General features: G+C 45.9%; 1 long non-coding RNA gene across 2 annotated transcripts; it reads right to left on the reverse strand.

The window, feature by feature from the left end:
• Positions 1 to 4,547: 4,547 nt before the first annotated feature.
• Positions 4,548 to 9,231, reverse strand: LOC127928783 (uncharacterized). 2 transcript variants are annotated; one of them, XR_008132214.1, is made up of 4 exons: positions 8,796 to 9,231; positions 7,598 to 7,689; positions 4,980 to 7,267; positions 4,548 to 4,654 (listed from the first exon to the last, which is right to left on the reverse strand). It is a non-coding gene; the product is annotated as an uncharacterized LOC127928783 (long non-coding RNA). The 2 variants fall into 2 exon arrangements; XR_008132213.1 differs by having other exon boundaries at positions 4,571 to 4,784.
• Between the last annotated feature and the right edge of the window lie 608 nt (positions 9,232 to 9,839).

Genomic DNA, 9,839 nt, shown 5'->3' on the forward strand with positions numbered 1-9,839 from the left:
CTGATCACCCCAATCCACAAAAGTGGAGACAAATTTGACCCCAATAACTACCGTGGAATATGTGTCAACAGTAACCTTGGGAAAATCCTCTGCATTATTATTAACAGCAGACTCGTACATTTCCTCAATGAAAACAATGTACTGAGCAAATGTCAAATTGGCTTTTTACCAAATTACCGTACAACAGACCATGTATTCACCCTGCACACCTTAATTGACAACCAAACAAACCAAAACAAAGGCAAAGTCTTCTCATGCTTTGTTGATTTCAAAAAGCCTTCGACTCAATTTGGCATGAGGGTCTGCTATACAAACTGATGGAAAGTGGTGTTGGGGGTAAAACATATGACATTATAAAATCCATGTACACAAACAACAAGTGTGCGGTTAAAATTGGCAAAAACACACACATTTCTTCACACAGGGTCGTGGGGTTAGACAGGGATGCAGCTTAAGCCCCACCCTCTTCAACATATATATCAACGAACTGGCGCGGGCACTAGAAAAGTCTGCAGCACCCGGCCTCCCCTGCTAGAATCCGAAGTCAAATGTCTGCTGTTTGCTGATGATCTGGTGCTTCTGTCACCAACCAAGGAGGGCCTACAGCAGCACCTAGATCTTATGCACAGATTCTGTCAGACCTGGGCCCTGACAGTAAATCTCAGTAAGACCAAAATAATGGTGTTCCAAAAAGGTCGAGTCACCAGGACCACAAATACAAATTCCATCTCGACACTGTTGCCCTAGAGCACACAAAAACTATACATACCTTGGCCTAAACATCAGCGCCACAGGTAACTTCCACAAAGGTGTGAACGATCTGAGAGACAAGGCAAGAAGGGCATTCTATGCCATCAAAAGAAACATAAATTTCAACATACCAATTAGGATTTGGCTAAAAATACTTGAATCAGTCATAGAGCCCATTGCCCTTTATGGTTGTGAGGTCTGGGGTCCGCTCACCAACCAAGACTTCACAAAATGGGACAAACACCAAATTGAGACTCTGCACGCAGAATTCTGCAAAAATATCCTCCGTGTACAACGTAAAACACCAAATAATGCATGCAGAGCAGAATTAGGCCGATACCCACTAATTATCAAAATCCAGAAAAGAGCCATTAAATTCTACAACCACCTAAAAGGAAGCGATTCACAAACCTTCCATAACAAAGCCATCACAAACAGAGAGATGAACCTGGAGAAGAGTCCCCTAAGCAAACTGGTCCTGGGGCTCTGTTCACAAACACAAACACACCCTACAGAGCCCCAGGACAACAGCACAATTAGACCCAACCAAATCATGAGAAAACAAAAAGATAATTACTTAACACATTGGAAAGAATTAACAAAAAACAGAGCAAACTAGAATGCTATTTGGCCCTACACAGAGAGTACACAGCGGCAGAATACCTGACCACTGTGACTGACCCAAAATTAAGGAAAGCTTTGACTATGTACAGACTCAGTGAGCATAGCCTTGCTATTGAGAAAGGCCGCCGTAGGCAGACATGGCTCTCAAGAGAAGACAGGCTATGTGCTCACTGCCCACAAAATGAGGTGGAAACTGAGCTGCACTTCCTAACCTCCTGCCCAATGTATGACCATATTAGAGAGACATATTTCCCCCAGATCACACAGATCCACAAAGAATTCGAAAACATATCCAATTTTGAAAAACTCCCATACCTACTGGGTGAAATTCCACAGTGTGCCATCACAGCAGCGTGGAAGGAGCAGAACAGAACAGAACGGAACACTAAACAGCATAGCAGCACAAGGGCTGACAGACTGACTGAAACCCCGGACCCCACAGAGAGGCCACAGAGCAGGCTGGAGGGCTGACAGACTGACTGAAACCCCGGACCCCACAGAGAGGCCACAGAACAGGCCGGAGGGCTGACAGACAGACTGAAACCCCGGACCCCATAGAGAGGCCACAGAGCAGGCTGGAGGGCTGACAGACTGACTGAAACCCCGGACCCCACAGAGAGGCCACAGAGCAGGCTGGAGGGCTGACAGACTGACTGAAACCCCGGACCCCACAGAGAGGCCACAGAGCAGGCTGGAGGGCTGACAGACAGACTGAAACCCCGGACCCCATAGAGAGGCCACAGAGCAGGCCGGAGGACTGACAGACTGACTGAAACCCCGGACCCCACAGAGAGGCCACAGAGCAGGCCGGAGGACTGACAGACTGACTGAAACCCCGGACCCCACAGAGAGGCCACAGAGCAGGCCGGAGGGCTGACAGACTGACTGAAACCCCGGACCCCACAGAGAGGCCACAGAGCAGGCTGGAGGGCTGACAGACTGACTGAAACCCCGGACCCCACAGAGAGGCCACAGAGCAGGCTGGAGGGCTGACAGACAGACTAACAGACAGACCACCAGTCTGTTACAGACTTACCCAGGGCATCAGCTGCAGGGCAACAACAACAGGTGCCCAGTGACCGGGCGGGGGGGCAGCAATAAGGTCGACGACACGGCCGTAAAGAGGAAAACATTTCAGTCAGTCAAGAGGCCTGAAGGAGACTGCACAAATCATGTTGCTAATAAGTGTCACTGTCTCTGTGACTGTCTCCGTGACTGTGACTGTGAGTCTAAAAATGGCCCTTTAGCTTCGCCAGACTCTTAGGATAAACTAAGCGACTTACAGAATTAGAGGACTGTTTGTGAGGGTGAACGTGTTGCACTAATAACAGCCTTCATAACGAAGAGGCCAAGCTGGAAAAACATGTTTGAAGAATTCAGTCTAGACAGATATATGGCGTTAAACGCTCCCCTGTTCACGTGGCCAAAGGTGAAAACTCCCCCCTTGAAGTCAGGATTGACCCATTCCTTATAGCTCCTAGTAAAGCACAGGGCCTCACATAGGAGAGACTAGAAAAGTGTGTATTGGTTCAATCTTGTAGAAAAACTAAACATTAAGGACTGCTAGTTCAGTGTTTCAGGTAGTTTTGGTCATTTAGTTAGCTAGTTCAGTGTTTCAGGTAGTTTTGGTCAATTAGTTAGTTTAGTGTTTCAGGTAGTTTTGGTCATTTTGGATAACTAGTTCAGTGTTTCAGGTAGTTTTGGTCAGTTAGTTAGCTAGTTCAGTGTTTCAGGTAGTTTTTGGTCATTTAGTTAGCTAGTTCAGTGTTTCAGGTAGTTTTGGTCATTTAGGTAGCTAGTTCAGTGTTTCAGGTAGTTTTGGTCAGTTAGCTAGTTCAGTGTTTCAGGTAGTTTTGGTCAGTTAGTTAGCTAGTTCAGTGGTTTTGGTCAGTTAGTTAGCTAGTTCAGTGTTTCAGGTAGTTTTGGTCAGTTAGCTAGTTCAGTGTTTCAGGTAGTTTTGGTCAGTTAGTTAGCTAGTTCAGTGGTTTTGGTCAGTTAGTTAGCTAGTTCAGTGTTTCGGTCAGTTAGTTAGCTAGTTCAGTGTTTCAGGTAGTTTTGGTCAGTTAGTTAGCTAGTTCAGTGTTTCAGGTAGTTTTGGTCAGTTAGTTAGCTAGTTCAGTGTTTCAGGTAGTTTTGGTCAGTTAGTTAGCTAGTTCAGTGTTTCAGGTAGTTTTGGTCATTTTGGCTAACTAGTTCAGTGTGGTTTTGATCAAAACATTAAGGACTGCTAGTTCAGTATTTCAGGTAGTTTTGGTCAGTTAGTTAGCTAGTTCAGTATTTCAGGTAGTTTTGGTCATTTTGGCTAACTAGTTCAGTGTGGTTTTTATCAAAACATTAAGGATAGCTAGTTTAGTGCTTCAGGTAGTTTTGGTCATTTTGGCTAACTAGTTCAGTGTGGTTTCGATCAAAACATTAAGGATGTTTCAGGTGGTTTTAATTAAGGCATTTAAGGTAACTAGTTCAGTGTTTCAGGTGGTTTTGATTTTTGACTAGCTAGTTCAGTGGTTTTGGTCAGTTAGTTAGCTAGTTCAGTGTTTCGGTCAGTTAGTTAGCTAGTTCAGTGTTTCAGGTGGTTTTGGTCAGTTAGTTAGCTAGTTCAGTGTTTCAGGTGGTTTTGGTCAGTTAGTTAGCTAGTTCAGTGTTTCTGGTGGTTTTGGTCAGTTAGTTAGCTCGTTCAGTGTTTCAGGTGGTTTCGATTTTTGACATTTAGACGAGCTAGTTCAGTATTTCAGGTAGTTTTGGTCATTTAGACTAGCTAGTTCAGTATTTCAGGTAGTTTTGGTCATTTAGGTTAGCTAGTTCAGTGTTTCAGGTGTTTTGATCAAGACATTTAGGCTAGCTAGTTTAGTGTTTCTGCAGGTTTTGATCATTTAGGCTAGCTATATCATTGTTTCAGGTGGCTTTAATCAAGACATTTAGACTAGCTAGTTCAGTGTTTCAGGTGGTTTTGATCAATACGTTATGACGGCCTACACCTGCCAAACTCGGACGACGCTGGGCCAATTATGCTCCGCCCTATGAGACTCACAATCACGGCCAGTTGTGATACAGTCTGGATTCGAACCAGGTTGTCTGTAGTGACGCCTCTAGCACTGAGATGCAGTGTCTTAGACCACTGCGCCACTTGGTGCACATTGCTAAATACTGCTCCTCTAGGTAGGACATCTCATAACACTGGAACAAGAAGACCAGGTGCATACTGCTAAATACTGCTCCTCTAGATAGGACATCTCATAACACTGGAACAAGAAGACCAGGTGCATACTGCTAAATACTGCTCCTCTAGGTAGGACATCTCATAACACTGGAACAAGAAGACCAGGTGCATACTGCTAAATACTGCTCCTCTAGATAGGACATCTCATAACACTGGAACAAGAAGACCAGGTGCATACTGCTAAATACTGCTCCTCTAGATAGGATATCTCATAACACTGGAACAAGAAGACCAGGTGCATACTGCTAAATACTGCTCCTCTAGGTAGGACATCTCATAACACTGGAACAAGAAGACCAGGTGCATCCTGCTAAATACTGCTCCTCTAGATAGGACATCTAATAACACTGGAACAAGAAGACCAGGTGCATACTGCTAAATACTGCACCTCTAGATAGGACATCTCATAACACTGGAACAAGAAGACCAGGTGCATACTGCTAAATACTGCTCCTCTAGATAGGACATCTAATAACACTGGAACAAGAAGACCAGGTGCATACTGCTAAATACTGCACCATGGAAATACAACAGCACAGTATTTGAGCTAAAGAAGTTTTTAAAAAAGTTGAAGTTCGCTTTGAAATGCATAGATGTTTTGGTGCTTTCAAGACGGCCATTTTGACATTTCAACTGGACTTTAGTCACTCAAGATAACTGACAGCTTGAATAGGAGCTTCCCCCGTAGACACTCTCTCTCATCTGTCTATCTGTCTAGACACAAATTGAACCTCTTCAATAGCGTCTCCATTTCCTTTCATGGTGCGTAGGCCTGCACAAAGACTGACTGACTGCCTATGCTTATTCAATTGGGATGTGCTGTCCTACGAGGAGAAGACACAAACTGATACTCAGAAGTTGAGCAGAGAATCTGTTCCAAATGGCACCCTAGTTCCTATGTAGTGCACTTCTTTTGGGGCCTAGCCCTATAGACCCTGGTCTAAAGTAGTGCACTGTATAGGGAACAGGGTGCCATTTGGGACACAGCCCGTGTCCTGGTTTCAGTATAACGACGGTCAACATGAGCTGACTCTGTTGTTTTTCCTCCTCCGTGTTTCCAGACATCATTTAGACAGATTCCTGTGTACAAGATGATATCTGACCATCCGCGGAGTCTGACAGGGATCAGGAACAAATCAAATGTATTTATAAAGCCCTTCGTACATCAGCTGATATCTCAAAGTGCTGTACAGAAACCCAGCCTAAAACCCCCAAACAGCAAGCAATACAGGTGTAGAAGCACGGTGGCTGGGAAAAACTCCCTAGAAAGGCCAAAACCTAGGAAGAAACCTAGAGAGGAACCAGTCGATGTGGGGTGGCCAGTCCTCTTCTGGCTGTACCGGGTAGAGATTATAAACCTAGAGAGGAACCAGGCTATGTGGGGTGGCCAGTCCTCTTCTGGCTGTACCGGGTAGAGATTATAAACCTAGAGAGGAACCAGGCTATGTGGGGTGGCCAGTCCTCTTCTGGCTGTACCGGGTAGAGATTATAAACCTAGAGAGGAACCAGGCTATGTGGGGTGGCCAGTCCTCTTCTGGCTGTACCGGGTAGAGATTATAAACCTAGAGAGGAACCAGGCTATGAGGGGTGGAGATTATAAACCTAGAGAGGAACCAGGCTATGTGGGGTGGCCAGTCCTCTTCTGGCTGTACCGGGTAGAGATTATAATAATAATAATATATGCCATTTAGCGGACGCTTTTATCCAAAGCGACTTACAGTCATGTGTGCATACATTCTACGTATGAGTGGTCCCGGGAATTGAACCCACTACCCTGGCGTTACAAGCGCCATGCTCTACCAACTGAGCTACAGAAGGATATAAACCTAGAGAGGAACCAGGCTATGAGGGGTGGAGATTATAAACCTAGAGAGGAACCAGGCTATGTGGGGTGGCCAGTCCTCTTCTGGCTGTACCGGGTAGAGATTATAAACCTAGAGAGGAACCAGGCGATGTGGGGTGGCCAGTCCTCTTCTGGCTGTACCGGGTAGAGATTATAAACCTAGAGAGGAACCAGGCTATGTGGGTGGCCAGTCCTCTTCTGGCTGTGCCGGGTGGAGATTATAACAGGAAAAGTCTTACATAACTTAACCGAAACCATAGCATAGAGTAAAGACATTCGGTAGGGAAGGATGTTCAACTCAATTTGCATGTCCATTTGCCTAAGCGTACCAAATGTACGTTAGAGATTGTGGTTCAGAGATGATAAAGGAACAAAGAGATCTACTATGTATAGTAAATGTTATATAAATACGTACTGTGTTTTATACTGTAGAGTCCCTGAGTAGCCTCATTGACGTTCAGAGATGATAAAGGAACAAAGAGATCTACTATGTATAGTAAATGTAGCCTCATTGACATTCAACTCTATTTCCTTTAGACTACATGGACTGTGTAGGTTTGACCTCAAGGGGAAACGACAGCTCATAGAGGTACAGAGTTCATACTATACTTCATATGGCCAAGCCCACAGACATTATATGTATCGGGACATATGTTGTAATAATTATATTTCCATGGCACAGCCAGTAGAGAAGGGATAGAGAGATAGATAGATAGATAGATAGATAGATAGATAGATAGATATAGATGATAGAGTACCTTTCTTTGCCTTCTTCTGTAGCTTCAGAGTGTCTAACGACTTCTTCTTGATCTCACTCCGAACTTTCTTGTACTCTGTGGGGGGGAAATGGGGTCAACATTTTGGAAAATGGATGTTTGACGAGCAGGTGTCCACATACTTTTGGTCATGTAGCGCTATATGACACTGGCTTGATGTTATGATGATACCTTTAGCATGGTCCTTATCCAGAGTGTTGGTTCCTCTCTATATTATTATATATCTATATGTTATGATGATACCTTTAGCATGGTCCTTATCCAGAGTGTTGGTTCCTCTCTATATTATTATATATCTATATGTTATGATGATACCTTTAGCATGGTCCTTATCCAGAGTGTTGGTTCCTCTCTATATTATTATATATCTATATGTTATGATGATACCTTTAGCATGGTCCTTATCCAGAGTGTTGGTTCCTCTCTTCCACTCTTCCATCTGATCCTGTAGAGGGTTGATCATGCAGTCCATGAAAGCCCTGCAGGTCACAGCAATCACAAAGGTGAGAAACATTAGAAATCCAGTATTATTTATTAGGATCTCTCCTTGCCCCCCAAAAGGTGAGTCTTTCAGTAGAGAGGGACATAGTGGTGGTGAGGGGGCGGTGCATAGTGGTGATGAGGGGGAGGTGCATAGTGGTGATGAGGGGGCGGGGCATACTGGTGATGAGGGGGCGGGGCATACTGGTGATGAGGGGGCGGGGCATAGTGGTGATGGGGGGGGCATAGTGGTGATGGGGGGCGGGGCATAGTGGTGGTGAGGGGCGGGGCACAGTGGTGATGAGGGGGAGGGCATACTGGTGATGAGGGGTGGGGCATAGTTGTGCTTAGGGGCGGGCATAGTGGTGATGAGGGGTGGGGCATAGTGGTGATGAGGGGGCGGGGCATAGTGGTGATGAGGGGGTGGGGCATAGTGGTGATGAGGGGGCGGGGCATAGTGGTGATGAGGGGGCGGGGCACAGTGGTGATGAGGGGGCGGGGCATAGTGGTGATGTGAGCCAGACAGCTGAGACTAATATAACACCCTGGACTCTCTGGTCTGGACACATGTTGTCAGAGAGACAGCCAGACAGTGTGTGTTTTTTTCATTTGTGTGTGTGTGTGTGTGTGTGTGTGTGTGTGTGTGTGTGTGTGTGTGTGTGTGTGTGTGTGTGTGTGTGTAGCTAGGCTAGACCACAGGCACCTAGGTTTACTACAGCACACTGTCACAGCCATGGAGACGCAAGAAGAATTTCTCCAAAATGCCTTGAAGAAATTAGAGATCCCCCTGTGTGTTGTGTGTGTCGTGGACCAGACATGCCCGAGACAGTGGAATGCTGGGAAAGATGAGAATCGGCTGAGCTGGGTGACATTCTACAGATTCATCAGTAATGTCTCACTTTAACGACACTGTTACACACACACACACACACACACACACACACACACACACACACACACACACACACACACACACACACACACACACACACACACACACACACACACACACACACACTTCTTAATTTCGTTCAAAGTGACATGTATTACAAATCAATGGTAAATGATGGTGTAGTAGTGTCGTTGTAAATGAGAACATCCTTACATTGAAAAGTCTCTGAGTTTGGCCTCGATGCTTCTGTGTCTCATACACATCCTGGTTAGAGCTGAGCCAATGTCCCTGGTGCCTCCTGTAACACACAAACAACACATCCTGGTTAGAGCTGAGCCAATGTCCCTGGTGCCTCCTGTAACACACAAACAACACATCCTGGTTAGAGCTGAGCCAATGTCCCTGGTGCCTCCTGTAACACACAAACAACACATCCTGGTTAGAGCTGAGCCAATGTCCCTGGTGCCTCCTGTAACACACAAACAACACATCCTGGTTAGAGCTGAGCCAATGTCCCTGGTGCCTCCTGTAACACACAAACAACACATCCTGGTTAGAGCTGAGCCAATGTCCCTGGTGCCTCCTGTAACACACAAACAACACATCCTGGTTAGAGCTGAGCCAATGTCCCTGGTGCCTCCTGTAACACACAAACAACACATCCTGGTTAGAGCTGAACCAATGTCCCTGGTGCCTCCTGTAACACACAAACAATACATCCTGGTTAGAGCTGAGCCAATGTCCCTGGTGCCTCCTGTAACACACAAACAACACATCCTGGTTAGAGCTGAGCCAATGTCCCTGGTGCCTCCTGTAACACACAAACAATACATCCTGGTTAGAGCTGAACCAATGTCCCTGGTGCCTCCTGTAACACACAAACAATACATCCTGGTTAGAGCTGAGCCAATGTCCCTGGTGCCTCCTGTAACACACAAACAATACATCCTGGTTAGAGCTGAGCCAATGTCCCTGGTGCCTCCTGTAACACACAAACAACACATCCTGGTTAGAGCTGAGCCAATGTCCCTGGTGCCTCCTGTAACACACAAACAACACATCCTGGTTAGAGCTGAACCAATGTCCCTGGTGCCTCCTGTAACACACAAACAACACATCCTGGTTAGAGCTGAGCCAATGTCCCTGGTGCCTCCTGTAACACACAAACAATACATCCTGGTTAGAGCTGAGCCAATGTCCCTGGTGCCTCCTGTAACACACAAACAATACATCCTGGTTAGAGCTGAACCAATGTCC

The sequence above is a fragment of the Oncorhynchus keta genome, unplaced genomic scaffold, assembly GCF_023373465.1.
Source record: "Oncorhynchus keta strain PuntledgeMale-10-30-2019 unplaced genomic scaffold, Oket_V2 Un_scaffold_3956_pilon_pilon, whole genome shotgun sequence".
Lineage (NCBI taxonomy): Eukaryota > Metazoa > Chordata > Actinopteri > Salmoniformes > Salmonidae > Oncorhynchus > Oncorhynchus keta.